Raw genomic sequence first — 15,723 nt, forward strand, 5'->3', positions numbered from 1 at the left:
GGAGAAGGAGCCTAATAAGAGACTAGCACGGGAGATGGCTCTAATGCAGGTAAGAGCTCAGGTACGCTCTACAAGCCAAATGGGGCTGGGGGGGCAGGGTGTGGTAGGTGAGGGGGCAAAGGGAGGGATGAGGTGGAGAGAGGTCAGCAAAAGCCAGATCATGCCAGGGTTTTAGCTCAAGAACAAGCCCTTAGAGTCCATGTAAATGTAACCCTGTGATGGTTTCAGCAGGGAAAGATGTGGAAGGACTGGCAGTTTTAAAAGTTCATGCTGGCTGCAGTGAGAGAGCAGACTGGGGCGAGAGGAAATGGGGAGACCAGAAAGCTATTGACTTCTAGGAGCAGTGAGGGGGTGCAGAGACCAAGGGAACTCCCCGTAATGCCACTCTGAAGTCAGGGAACAAGCCACAGACCACTCTCACTTCTGACAGCAGGTGCAAGTTCAGGGGTCCCCAAGACCACCCTCAAGTTTGATAATTTGCTAGAAGGACTCACAGAGCTCACAAGAGCTGCTATACTCACAGTTACGGTTTATTACAGTGAAAAGATATAGAGTAAAGTCAACCAAGGAGCCCAGGAAAATACGAAATGTGGGGCTTCCATTGTCCTCTCTCCACGGAGTCAGGACAGCATTGCTTTCCCGGCACCGATGTGTGATGACACGCATGGAGCATTGCCAGCCAGGAAGCCCCCCGAGTCTTGTTGTCCAGAGTCTTTATAGGGGTCCACCGTGGAGGTACGTTTAGTGCCCACATGGCTGACCTCAGTCTCCAGCCCCTCTAGAGGTCGGGCTGACACCATGTGACCAAAGCCCCACCTTAAATCACTTTGTTGGTGAGACCCTAAGCCCCCAGGCAAAAAAAGACCAGGACATTCCAAGTGCTTAGAGATTACCTTCCAGGGCCGAAGGCAAAAGCCAGACCTCTCCCCAGGCAAGGTTAAGTTCTTTGCTACACGGCCAGGATCCCTGGAGTCCCATTTTATAAGCCGGACAGTCTCTGCTTGGCATTTTGTGGAAGAAGATAAAGAATCAAACTCCAGAGCAGTTTTTCCAGATCTTTATTCTGAATGGAATCATCACCCCCATACTATTTGGGGCGAGGAACTGCTGAGGAGTAAAATCCCTATTCTTGCTGCCCTGGGTGGGCAGGGAGGGGTCGAGTCCATGAGACACCGTGTCCCCAGGCCCATGACTTTTCTGTCAAGGAGGACTCAGCCTCAGTTCAGTCAATAAGAACACGGAAGCCTCTCGAATCACCATAGCACAAAGAGAGAGAGAGAACACGCAGACAAGAAGTTAGTCCCAGGAAGCATCACTTTTCAGGGAATGTGCATTAGAGAAAAGAAAACGTCTTTCTGTTCCCCAGTTTGCACCAATGTGTGTAGGAGAAAACCAGAACGAAAATGGCCAGAAATAGAGCTAATGCAAGCTCGACACGTGCCCACAGCATGACCCGCACACATTGGTAGGTAAGGGAACTGGGCCTTCTCTGTAACTGGTATCAAATCCAGATTCGAGGGAGGCCCTGCCCAGCTCATCATCACCAGGAGCTCGAAGCCAGCTCCTCCTCCAGGCAGCCCAAGGCTGAGTGTTGGAACGCGTCCCCCACAGACCCTGGACTCCTGCCAACTGCCAGGACCCTGCCCACTGCAGCCTCACCCATTCTGGCTGCCCCGCCACTCAGTCACTACTGCCAGCCTCCTTCTGCCGCTGGGTCCGCCAACAGCCCAGCCCAGCCCAGGAAGCTGGAGGGGCTTTCCTGAGACTGAGGAGGAACCTGAGGGCAGGTGAAGGGTGGACTTCCTCTCTCATCCCGCTCTTCTCCCTGGTGCTGCCTCTGCTCCTCTTTACTCTCTGGGGTCCCAGGCACCGGGCGTCTTGCTTTCCCCCTCCTCCTGACATCATCCAGCACTCGTGTCTCTCACTTAAACGCTTGCTACCTGGAAGCAGCAGCCACCTGTCAGGGGTGAAGGGAGGAGGGGTGGCAGCACCTGTGGGAACTGCCCACTTGCAGCGAAGCCTCTCCTAATGGGGGAGGGGTTCCCACCTGGCGGGCAGATGGGGCAAGGCAGAGGGGGTGGCGAGATGCCCTGGTCTCAGGCCCGGAACCAACGTCGGGTGAGTACAGACGTGAACAGTTTGTGTACAGCGGCGTGAGACACATTTCTGGGAGACTCAAAAGGCAGCCACGATCATTTGACATCCTTGATTTAGACGGATGTGTCTGCCCCTCCTGTGAAGGCCTTTTATCTCTGTACTTCCGCCTCTTTGACCCGCCCTCTCCATCTCCCCCTTGCTTTTTCGCACATTCCCTCTCTCATTTCAATTCCTCCTCTTCATCTCCTGGTCTCTCCCCTCTTCACTCTCGTGGCTGGTGAGTTTCAGCATCTTTCCCCCCTGCTCCCTCCACCTCTTTCCCATGAAAAGAAATCTCAACCTGTCTTTTATGTACCCACAACGCACAGCTGATTTTTTTCTTAGGAAACTTGCCCTCCATCTTTTGTCATGTATACCGAGCCCCAGGATGTACTTGAAAACAGAGTTTGCACATCCCAGGCGTTGTTCAGAAATTGGTGCTTCAATGGAAGGTGTTGTCAGGAAACTCAGCGATAAAAAGTCTCCATTATTAACCTCTGGTGAGTGTAAAATTTCACACAACTCCAAGCCATCTCCCCTGCCAGGGGCTAATTTAAGAAAAGCCTGGAAATGGAGTCAGAGCAGAGAATCAGTGGAGGGAGACAAAGGAGGCTGCCAGCAGGCCGTGGACCAGGAGCCCCCAGGACACCCATCACTCTGGCTCCGGTTCCCTTGCAAGGCGCCCGGCATCTCCGCCATTCCTCCTGGCCTGGTAGGGCCCGAGCACTGTGCCCTCCTGCAAGGACACCAGCAGTGATGAAGGACTCTCAGGAACAGGGTGGCTTCAGGACCAGGACCTGCCTTCCACCCCAAGCCCCTCCCTCTGCCCTGGAGACTGCAGAAAGAACGCAAGTCCCTCACAAGACAGTGCTGACTGCACATGCTCATCATCCCCACGTTTCTTCTCCAACAAAAGAGCGGCTGCCTCTTCCTGAAATGCAACCACCTCCAGGCAAAAGCCTGCAGCCTGTCTTCTGGGCCCACCAGGGAGCCCCCGCCAGCCCAGAGCGTCCTTTATCATCCGAGCACATGGAGCCTCAGTCCTGTCTTGGGCTGCAGGGGTCCGAAGAGCAACCTGGATGCCTTCTCTCTTCATCTCTTACATGAAGCCTGCAGTCATTTAGTAACGATGGTGTCGCAGTCTGTTTGGGCTGCTGTCACAGAACACCATGGACCGGGTGGCCTATAAACCACAGACTTCTATTTCTGACAGTTCTGGAGGCTGGAGTCCAAGAACAAGGCTCTGGCAGATTCGGTGTCTGATGGGGGCCTGCTTCCCGGTTCATAGGCAGCATCTTCTCGCTGTGTCCTCCTCACAGGGTGGGAGAGGCGAGGGACCTCTCTGGGGTCCCTTGCATAGGAACACTAATCCCACTCACGAGGCTCCACCCTCATGACCTACTCACCTCCCAGAGGCCCCCCTTCTAACACCACCACACTGGGGCTTAGGATTTCAGCATGTGAATTTGGGGGGCCACAAACAACAGACCACAGCAGAGGGACATTCACGTCACAGGGACGAGCATAACACAGCTGACCTGCACGCAGGGCCCCTGCTCCACTGCCCACTCTGGAGCCTACCCGAGATGACCAAGGTGGCCCTGCAGGGACCTGGGGCCGTCATGTGGAGGAAGAGGGGACTCACTGGCACGCTGGGAATAAAGGAAGGGTTCCTCCCATTTTACAGACGACAGAAAGCGGCTTTTCCTGGACCCATTATGAGCAACCCTGCCCCTGAACCGAGAGAGAAGCCCCGAGGCCCCCCTGCTGACCATGTTTCAGGCTCCATCACACACCTGCAGGCCCGGCCCAGCTCCCACCCCGCCCTGCATCCTGTCCCGACAGGCCAATCATGGCCCTCCTCTACTCAGAACCCTCCCACAGCCGCCACCTCCCCAAAGGAAAGGACAGAGACGTGTACAGAGGAACATTCACAGCAGCTTCACTCACAATCGCCCAAAGCTGGGAACAACCAAGTGTCCCTCAGTGGGAAGACGGATGAACAAACCGTGACCCATCCATCACAACATGAACCACCACTCAGTAATAAAAAAGGAACGAGCTTCTGACACACAGCACCAGGGATGAATCGCAAACGCACTACGCTGAGTGAAAGAAGCCAGACACAAGACTGCGTACTACATGTGTCGACATAACAAAGTTCTAGAACAAGTCAATATAGTGTCCGGTGCTAGAAATCAGAGCCGAGGTTGCCTCCGCTGTGGGCAGAGGTGGGGAGACTGCACAGGGGCAGGAGAGATCTCTCCGGAGATTTGGAAATATGCTGCATCTTGACTGAGGGGATGGTTACACATGCATGTGTGTCAGAACTCATCAAACTAAGTACTTAAGATAGGTGCATTTTACTGTTTGTCAACTATACCTCGGTTTAAGGAAAAGAAAAACTGAGACAGAAAAATTAGTTCTGTGTCCTAAAAGTCAAACCCACTCTGGCCATTTGCTCCCCACTCTTACACTTTCTCTTACTTCTGGCTCCACTCTGCCCCACCAAGCCCCTTGCTGTCCCTCCATCCTGCCAAGCACCTTCCTGCTCCAGGGCCTTTGCACTTGCTGATCCATCTTCCTGGAACACTCTTCCCCGGATATCTGCACAGGTCACTCACTGGCCTCATTCAGGTCTTTCTGCAAGCATTGCCTTAGCAGGGAGGACTGCCTAACGTGAAACAGCAGCACCTCTCGGCTTTATTTTCCCCCATGGCTTTACTTTCACCTGCTCTGTGTGTGTGTGTGTGTGTGTGTGTGTGTGTGTGTCGCTCATCTCTCTCCACTAGAATGAGAGCAAAGACTTTGTTCACATCTGAGCTGTAGCGCCTGCCTCTCGAACTGCGCCCAGCAATCAGACGTGTTTATTAAACAATTGTTAAATGAGCGGCTGCGGTCAGCATCCCTGCGAGGGCACCTGCAGGGAGTCTGACACGTCCATGGTACTGCTCTCAGGAACAACACGTTTCCGTTAAAGTGGACAGGCTCCTCTCTCCCACAGCTTCCTTCCCCCGTCCCTCTCCCACCTTAACGCAGCCCAGTGTCTGTAAGGCCAGCAGGACGAGCCCGGCGGCAAAGTCGCTGCTGCTCTGTCAGTGATGCCTCGAGCTAATTCCTGCAACTGCCAGGGAGGATGCCTTAATACCTCTGCACGAGACAGAGTCATTATTTCTAAACATAGCCACCTTCCCCACGCTGTCACTATCAGATGCTGGCCAGCAAGTCCCGGTCCAGAGTCGGCTCCTCGCCACCTCCCCCAGCCTCGGGAGCCCCCGCTCGTGCAGATGTCCCGTGGGAGCACCACATGGGCACCTGCCACACAGACCTCCCCAGCCCCCTGGCCCTGCCTCCCCCAACTGAATTGGGCCCCCAGACGCTGGCACAGACCAGGCCCTGGTGGCCTCAGGGGTTCATCCACCCTGACCTCGGTCTCCTCCTCAACTTTCCACCCCATTCGCCATTTGCCTGGGCCACCCTGACCGCCCCAACTCCCGCCAGGCCCCCTCCTCCAGAGACAGTCCAAATGCCGCCTCCCAGAGCAGGACTAGCAGGGCCAAGGGAGGAGGGAAGACAATCCCCAAATTTTTTTCAGGAAATTGAGGCGAGAGAGGGGCCACTTCCATTTATACAAAATGTCCAGAATAGGCAACAGAAAGTAGACTAGTGGTCGCCAGGGGCTGGGCGAGGGGGGAACGGAGAGTGACTGCTAAGGCGGACGAGTTTCTCCTGGTGGTGATGAGAACATTCCAGGTTCTCCTGTGGTGGTGGCTGCACAACTCTGGGAATATACTAAAAACCACTGAATTGCACACTTGAGGTGCGTCAATTGTATAATATGTGGATTACGTCTCAATAAAGCTGTTGGAGAAAAGACAGGCTGCGTGGGGGTTTCCTCTGTCTCGTCCCACGAATGGACCACCCCGCCCCTACCCCGCACACATGACAATCAGAAAATGAGCACAGAAGGAGATCTGCACGTCCCATCCCCTGCTCCACTGTGGAGTAGTACAGACCCCTCCCCAAACCTGCAGAAGGGCCAGGGAGCCCATACTCAGCTGTGGGACCACGCTCTCTGAAGGACTCAGGAAGGGAGGAGCCGGAGGCTGACCCAGAAGGAGAGGGCAGGGGAAGGGCAATGGGCAGCCCACCCGGAGCACAGGGAAGGAAAGGGGAGTCCCAAAATAGTGGTCAGTATGAAACAGATTCTCCCCGAGCCGCAGTCAGAATGCACATTACTAACACAATATTATAATATCCCACAGTCTCTTCCATTTCTTCCCTCTAGCCCCAAAGACAGAGCTCTCTCAGGGGTCTCCCCACCAAGCCCCCAGAGCCACACCTAGGTTTCCCACAGCTGAAGGGTCTACACCACACGCTGCCCCCAGACGACAAACACTCACAGGATCCTCCACCCTGGCGGGGCAGGGCACCATTGTCTGGGTTCACAGTGGGGACAGGGTGCGCCCACCCTCAAGTTCCTCACAGGCCGCCCGGGCCAGCCAGAGGCCCCACCCCTCGGGGACTGTCACACAGCATCTCGGCTAGGACCCTCCCCCACCTATGCAGAGCTGTGAGCCAATCACGCCACCCCAAGACAGACCGAGCCTGCCTGAGGAGGCTCACCTTGATCCCCTGGTGTCCTGGCGCTATTGCCGAGTGACCGGTGACCCAGCAAGCCATGCAATCGTTCCACCTCACACAAGTGTCACTCGAACATCCCCGTCCCTGCCTTGACGCCTCTGGGCAGCAGGTCTGAGTTAACTGCTGGGCGCGGCGGTGGATGGCAGAGCGCGTCCCTAGGGGGAAACCACCTTCGAGTCAGCAAAGGAGGCATCGCAGGACAGCGTGAGACTACCTGGATGGACCTGTGAGTGTCGTGAGGGACCCCTGAGGCGAGCTCTCCTCGTGGCCGAGCCATCTCGGCCATGGACCCGGGAATAGTACCCACTGGATGGGCTGGAGTGAGGATCACGTGCAGTGACGGGGACCTTGCCCGTAGCCCAGGCCAGCGCAGTCAGGACTCACCAAATGTTCCTTGCCATCCCGAGGCAGGTCACCTAAGAATCAGGTGGTGAAGGTATGCCATCGGGCTGCCTGGGTTTGCATTCTGCTGTCCAGTTACCAACCTCACCAAGCCCCTGAGCTGCAAAATGGGGACAGGGTAGCCCTGCCACAGAGGCTCTTAAAGAGACTGTGCACTTAAAATGCCCAGCAAGCCCTGGCAAACAATGGGCACCCCTCCACGTCCTCAGCATGTGACCCATCCACCTCCGCCAGGTTTGAGCCAGGAGGGGCACTAGCTGTTCTTCCTGATTCTGGGGCTAAATGGCGCCCCCAGACGCGCTGACATGACTTAGGCGGGGTCTGGGCCTGCTCCCCAAGCACGTGTGTGCCCTCAGGGTTTCCCAGCCTCCCTCGCAGTAGGTTGGAGCCAAGTGGCCAATGGGTTGTGGGCAGAAGTTATAGGAGCCATTTCCAGTCCCGGCCCTTAAAATCCTCCTGCTCAAACCACCCCTGACCACCCCTATGCCCCCGAGGCCACCGTGGGGTCACGTTCCAGATGGCAATGCTACGGGACGGAGGAGGGCAGTCCAGCCCACATGGGCCTTGGCAGGGGTGAGAAATACATCTTTATTGGGATAAGCCATTGAGATGTCTGGGTTTATTTGTTAGCACAGAAGAGCCTGGCTTAATTCTGTGTTGACTAATCCAACAGCTTTTTTATGTTTTATGAAAACAACCTTTCTACGGGAAACTTCACTGCAGATTCCCAGTGACTGATTTAAAGAACTTTTGTGGGGGCCGGCCCCATAGCATAGCAGTTAAGTTCGAGCGTTCCACTTCAGTGGCCCAGGGTTCACAGGTTCAGATCCTGGGAGTGGATCCACTCACTGCTCATCAAGCCATGCTGAGGTGGCGTCCCACTTCGAAGAACTAGAAGGACCTACAACTAGGATATACAACTATGTACTGGGGCTTTGGGGAGAAAAGAGAAAAAGAAGAAGATTGGCAACAGATGTTAGCTCAGGGCCAATCCTCAAAAAACAAATAAATCAACAAATAAAATAAAGGACTTTCGTGAGTGATCCCAATTTGCAATGGGGGAATGAGACTGTTCTGAATCCTTCTCTTCTCAACAATCTCCCAAAATAAGCAGAGGGAGGAGAAACACACAGAATAAGAGAGACCTGTGGACTCCCAGCCACGACGAAGCTGGGAAGCTGAGAGAGGAAGGCAGGGTGACCTGGCGAGGCAGAGGGACAAAGCTAGGGGCCTGCAGGGTGGGGCCAGGGGATGGCGCCCAGCTGATGTGCCCCAAAGGACCCTAAAAAATCACAGAAATTGGATATTTTGAAGGCTGAGGTGAGGCACAGATGCTTCAAGGTCCAAAGGAGGAACATGGACCCTGCCCACACTCTGTACAAGGAGACACCCCTCCCCTCGCCCCATGGAGACCTGAGGCTCATCCTCAAGGGGAGTGAACCAGAGAGACCACAGACTTGGGGATGTCAGCTCACGGTGGGGCGTCAAGCACAGTGCTGAACAGAGGAGGACTGAATACAAGTCTCCATGCTGAGGATGACAGCCCCACCCCACCAACCTCCCCTGCGAGCTCCAGAGACCTGTCGCCCCGCCCCCAGCCCCACCCCAGGCAGGAGATCAGAGGACCCTTTCCTGGTGAGACTAAAAGCTCCAGAGGAAAAAGACCTACAAATATACTGACATTTGGGAGTCAAATTAAAAAGCAGGCTATCCACCCGTCACCCTATGGTGAAGCCCAGGGTCAATGTCAGAGCCCGCCCGGTCCCTTGGACCTTAGCCATTCTGAGTGCTCCTGCAGACTCCAACAGTGGCGTCTGTATCTCTTGCCCCAAAACCTCAGAAGACTGCTCAGCCTTCTTGTGGCAGGTCGACAGGTCCTGGCATTTACCCCGTAGCCCTCAACCAATGACTAAACGAAGTCGGGGCATAAATACCCCAGCTCCATCATCACCATCCGCGTGGAGTAATGCTGAGGGGTGTGTTTTGCACCATTTCTCAGAGGTCTCTGCAGGATCGGGTTCCAAACGTGCACTGCGGTAGTTGGCTTAATAGCACATCTTTCTTGGTCGCCTCTCCTTCCATGTGCCACAGCCCAACTCCCTTACTGGGGTTTCCTTCACCTCCCAAATGAACTGCTTGCCCTCAAATCCTCATCTCAGGGCTGGCTTCTGGAGGAAGCCAAATAGCGATAGTCTACTAGCTCCCCACATAGGCATATACACACAGCCTCCAATCAGCTTGTGTGCTTCACTCTTAAATATGAGGGACAGACAGAGATCACCAGATAGTCGAGAAAAGACTCCAACATGGACAACAAAAACCAAAACAGCAAACAGGAGAAAATTCAGAAAAGCACTGTGGTAGCCAGGGTCCTCCCAGGTGGCCGCCTCCTGGACTTGCTCTCGTCCGGTCCCCTCCCACACTGTACCACAGTTGGTCTGCATGACCAACAGAATATGACAAAAGAGATGATAGTTATTTCTGAGATTAGGTTATAAAAAAACACTGCAGATTCCATCCTGGTTCTCTCTCTCTCTCCCCCTCATCGCTCACTTTTGGGGGAGCCAATGGCCATGTTAAGCAGCCATATGGAGAGGCCCGTGTGGTGAGGAGCTGAGTCCTCCAGCCATCAACCACATGGCTGAGCTTGGAAGCGGATCCTCCATCCCCAGACGGGCCTTCAATGACTCCAGTCCTGGCTGACATACTGAGTGCAAAATCGGGAGAGGCCCTGAGCTAGAGCCACCCAGCCAGGCCCCACCAGATTCCTGGCCCACGGAAACTTGAGGTAAGAAACATGTTGTTTTAAGCCACTATGCTTGGAGGTAATTTGTTACATGGTGCTAGGTAACTAGTACAAGCACAAGCTTTGCAAAGAGAAGGAAACCTCAGAGAGTATATCATTAATATCTTCACAGAGACGAGAAAAGATACTGCATCCATGAAACAATTAGAGAACAAGAATGCCTGGAAGTTAAAAATATAACAATATAAATTTAAGTCAATAGAAGCATTGGAAAATAAAGTTAAGAAAGTTTCCCAGAAAGCAGAACAAAAAGTCAAAGAAATGTGCAATAGGAGATTTTTTTCTAATTAAAGAGTTAGATGATGAAGCCAGGAGGTCCAATATCTGACAAATACGAGTTTCAGAAAGAGAGCACAGAGAAAATCAAGAGAATAAAATTATCAAAGAAATAATACCAGAAACGTTCCCAGAATTGAAGGGCATGCGCCTTCAGATTGAAGGCCATACCAAGTATGCACACAATAAAAGAGCAAAAGCACACCTTTATGACATTTTAGAACACCCAAGATGAAAGCTTCCAGAGAGAAGAAAATCAGGTCATAAAATAGGATCAAACATCTGAACGGCATCAGACTTCTCAGCAGCAGCATGGAAACCAGAATTCAGCGGGGAAACGCTCAGAAAGTTCTACACATAAATAATTTCAAAGCGCAGATTCTACACTCAAGCAGACTATGAACCAAACATGAGAGCAGAATGAGGCGGCTCAGAAAGGTACAAGAGAACGTTCTCCGCTAAGACTGGGTAGCGAACAAAAAGACGACACTGCAAGATACAGAAGCATGCGCCCCATCACAGGAGTCGGCAGTGGGAAGTCCTGGACAAGAGCAGCAGCCTGAAGGGCAGCCTGCGTGCTGGGCACATGTCAGAGGGCTCCAGAGCGACTTCTCCATGGAGAAAAGAGGGCTGATGAACTATCTGCCAAAGCTTGCGTGGGAAGGCATGTTGGAAGACGTGTGAAAACCTAAGCAGCTATGAACTCTAGGATAAACAAAAAGTTGTCCAAAAAAAAGAAAAATGTTATAGTGATGATAGTCGTTATGAAGAAAATCTGTATGTAGACTTAACCAAAAATTGAGATGTTATTTGGAGAGGCTGGAAGGAGGGGGAGAAGGGGTACAAGTGAGCTAAAAACTTGATCTACCGTAAAAGAAAACTCAAAGATGAAGTCTAAAATTGATGGGTCAAGAAATTTCAGTGTATAGGCAATGTTTAGAAATACAGAGGTGTTATGGACTGAATGTTGTGTCCCCTCAAAATTCACATGTTGAAATCCTAACCCCCAACGTGATGGTGTTAGGAGGTGGGGCCTTCGGGAGGTGCTTAGGTCTTGAGGGTGGAGCCCTCACAAATGGAACTAGTGCCCTCATGAGAAGAGACACGAGAGCTCTCTCTCCGCTTCCACCATGCGAGGACACAGGGAGAAGACAGCCATCGACAAGCCAGGAAGCGAGTCGTCACCAGACACTGGATCTGCCAGTGCCTTGATCTTGGACTTCCCAGCCTCCAAAACTGGGAGAAATAAATGTTTATTGTTTAAGCCACATAGTCTATGATTGTGTGTTACAGCAGCCTGAACTAAGACAAGAGGTAAATTCCAGAAGGAACAGCTAAGAGTAGAAAGGAGAGCAGGCAGAGGTGAGGGGAAGAGGCTGTGGGTCTTTGTTATCACCCTGCAGCACTATTGACGTTTAACACTAGGGGCACGTTATATACCTTGATTTTTTTAATTTAATTTAATTTCTCGGGAATAAACGTCGGGATACCTGTATGGGAAAGTCTCACCAACCCATACAAGGTCATGTGGCTTGGATAATGAGCAAAATATCTGAACAGTATGATTTTGAAATAAATATTGCTCTTTTCTTTTTCAGCTTCACACAGTAGGTAATCCAGAGCAGGCTAACGGTTTTGCGAAGAGGATAAGCAAGGGCATGAAAGAAAGGTGGAATCGTGGCACTGTACAGCTTGCAAAGACCCTTCAGGCTCCTGGCCCAAAGCACTTATTGCACAGACTTGTAAACCGAACCCCAGAGAGGCTGGGGTTGTGTAACAACTAGCACAGCCATGACCCGAAGCCAGGGCTGTGACTCTCCAGGACCTGTTCTGCTTTTATGCAGCCAGAGCACCTGAACCCCTCAAGACCACCCTCCAAAGACTGCACACAGTGGGAAGAGTCTTCTAGAACAAGTGACCTGGCTTTAGGGGCAGGGGGGAGGGAGAGAAAATAAAGACCCTGGGAAAGTTAGTTCCAGACAAACCTTAACACGCCAGAGAGGCATCAGAAAGGTCACACTGACTGTGGCATGTCTGAAAAGCTCAGCCCACATGCCTGATTCTTTTTTGAAAAAATTGAAAACTTTACAGATCTAACCCAAAAAGTCTATGGCTCAGGTTGGAGTTCAAATACATGTGGATGTGGCCAACCAGCCCCAGGTACTGGTGGGTCCCACTCTTATTTTTTTTATGCTACCTATTTAAAACATCTAGAGACACCCCTTTTAGAGGCGGCCTTCAGAACCAATTTAAAAGCCAGAACAGGAACATAGGTCTCATTGTTTTATCGGCACCTCTCCCTCCCTCCACCTCTCTCGGAAGCAACATTATTCAAACACCTCTTGGCCGTTTCCACAGAGCAGGCCTACCCTCCAAGGACTAAGATCTGACTCCATGGAAGGACGACAAAAAAAGAGTGAACTTTAGAATCTGAATGGACTTCTGAAACAAGAGTTCCAACACGATTCTAACGCCAGCATCAGCACGGGGCTGACTCAGCATCCAAGTGAGGCTGCCGGGAGGGAAAGGACTCGCCTGCAAGAAACGGTCAACACGTGTGTTAAATGTGGGGCGGAAGCTCAGTTCAGTCAACTCTGCTGAGGGCTGCCCGGTGCTGGCCCTGGCCCCGGGGCTTATAGGCAAAGCCTGCACCTGGACCAGAACGAAGAAGGTGAGGGTCTAACCCACGTCTGCAGGGGACAGAGGGGAGAGAAGGGGCAGCTCGGCCCTAGAGACAGGGGAGTTGCTGAGTGTAGTCGGACTCCAGGTTCACGTCCCAGCTCCTCGCCTCCCCAGCAGGGTGACCTTGGGACCCCACGCCCAGAGCAATAACCATGTATCCATCTCCTAGAGTGATTGGCAGGACTTGAAGCAACACATAAAAATTGCAGTGACTGGTTCATAAAAAGTTCTCAATAAATGTGAGCTGTGACCACATTGATCCTGGCTCAACACAAGGTTGACACGAGGGAAGCCATATTGTAGAAAAGAAACCCTATTGTAACTTTGAATGATCTCTGACTAACTAACCCAGCTGGATACGCACCCTCCAGGAGATCTAACTGCTCTGTAGATTCTACGACCCCTGCTTGTTCATATACCTCCCAGCTGCAATAAGATCATAACTTTGTTCTTTTGAGTTCCTTAGGAATGTGATGACTCCCAGATAAAGAGTCTGTCTGGTGTGGCAGCTCCCAGTCTATAACACCAGAGGGTCAACAATTCCTAACCCACTCCTCTATAAGCCCCTGGCCTACGCAACTGCTTCAAGATTCTGTGCCCCCTAAGATGGCTCTTTAGGATGCTAGTCCCCCATCTTCCGATTTGCTAGCTTATCGCTTAATAAATGCCCTTTCTCTGCCACCATCTTGCCTCTTGATGACTGGCTTTGTCTTATGGCCAGCAGATTGTACCCTTTGCACCGTAACAACATGTCCACAACCTACATCCAAAATTCCAAACTCCAAAAAGCTCTGAAAACCTGAAGTTTTATCTTCTAATTTTAGCGCCAAAACCTGACCTGAACTGACATGAGGCCATTACTTACCCCACTGATTGGGACCATGTTGATTCCCACCCCTGGGAGCTTCCCAGGTGAAATCTGAAATTGGCCCCTGTACATGGAGGGCAGGGAGAGACCAAAGAAAGAGGCAGACCACCCCAGATGGGCAGGTGGCAGGTTTAATAAGCAAGTGGACTCATCTACCAGGCTTGTCTCGGGCACCACAAGATGAGTAGATCTCCCTCACTCACCCACTAGAATCTTCAGAGTTTATATAGAGGACTTAAAACAGGATTCGATCGTGTGTACTCTTCAGATGGTCTCAACAACACCTTACTCTCTCAAGGCTGCGTCCACGGAATGGCTCCCACTGTGAGAACAGTGGGTGGAATGTATATTCCGAGGACGGGGGCCGGGGGGGGTGGCCTCCAACTGCCAGGGTCCAGCTCTTGGATCAACCAGTGTTTGCATCTACCCGATGACCTCCTCCAACAGACTGGTAGTCCATTTTGCTTCAGAAATGCTCACGTGAGAGGATGAAGTGCTGCCCCAGACCCGCTGAGCCTCTCACACAGTATAAAATAGATGCATCACGTTATCTTCTAAAATTCAAGCAAACCTGAATTCCAAAACCCACCTAGTTCTAAGAGAGTTGTAGGGCTTCAGTTAAGGAAATGTAGATCTGTATTATATTACATCATAGAACAAAGAATCTCCTAGAACCTAGAATAACATGCAAATTCCGAGAATAAGTAGTTACCGAAAGGAAAGAGAGACTAGTTATGGTCAGGGTACTATGAAAGTCCTTGAAGTGGGGGACTAGAGCTCCGATGACCTCTAGTCATCGGACACCCTATGGGCAGTGGGGGGCATTCTTGTTATCAATTGCAGAGACATACACTGACCATGTGCCAGGCACAATCGCTCCCTGATTTCGACTTTGCAACAATCCTGTGGGGGTGGAGGGTATGATGAACCCCGTGGGAAAAGGCAGGATCAGAGAGGTGAAGTGTCTGTCTCACAGCCACACAAGGAAGACGGCACTCCCCAGGACCTTTGCACAGTAGTCTGCATGGTTCTGCCCAGCCAGCCCCCTCTGCCCGCTCCAACCTACTCTGGTCCTACTCCACCCACCTCCGCCGCACTAGCCACGGGCTCCCCCGGCACACAGGCTGGCTCCTTGGCCCCCACAGGGCTGTGTTCGACTCTCACTAGCTCAGCCGCCTTCCCCAACCTCCTGTGTAAAATAGCACGCATGCAAGCACGTGTGCACACACTTGAATACGCCACAGGCATAGGCACATACACACATGCACCCCAGCAAACTCGCATCCCTGGCCCCGTCCAGTGTTTCTCCAGGGCCCTTACCACCAACAACCATGCTACGCTTTTGGTGGTTGTCTCACTGGACACCTGTGCCAGGAGAGCAGGACGAGAGTTTTGTTGACAGCTGATGCTCCAGCGCCCAGTAGGTTCTTGATATATATTTGTGAATGAGTGAATGAATGGATGCCTTCCAAGCCTGTGCTCTTATCTGCTTCTCTAAACTGCATAGCTTGAGGAGGCTGCACAGAGCAGTGGAAACCCTTCAGCAACCGGGCGGCCTGGCTCTGCCTCTCACTGGTGAGTCTGCACCGGACGGTCACTCAGCCACTCTGTGCCTCTGTTTCCTCGTCTATAAAATGGGGATGGTAACAGAAGCTTATCTCATGGGGCTTTGCGGGGATTAGGTTTATTTATGTGACGTGCTTAGATAAGAAGTGTTAGACACTGATCCCATTGTTCAGCATGTACAGAACACACACAGCCAGCCGCACCACTGTGCTTGGGCTAGGAATCATACAGAAAGCTGTCTTGGGCACAAAGAGCCTGTGGGAATCAGGTCTGAGGCCCTGTATTAGTGTCTTGGGGCTGCCCTAACAAATTACCACAGGCGGGGGCTTTAAACAACAGAATT

Source organism: Diceros bicornis, chromosome 18, assembly GCF_020826845.1.
Source record: "Diceros bicornis minor isolate mBicDic1 chromosome 18, mDicBic1.mat.cur, whole genome shotgun sequence".
Classification (NCBI taxonomy): domain Eukaryota; kingdom Metazoa; phylum Chordata; class Mammalia; order Perissodactyla; family Rhinocerotidae; genus Diceros; species Diceros bicornis.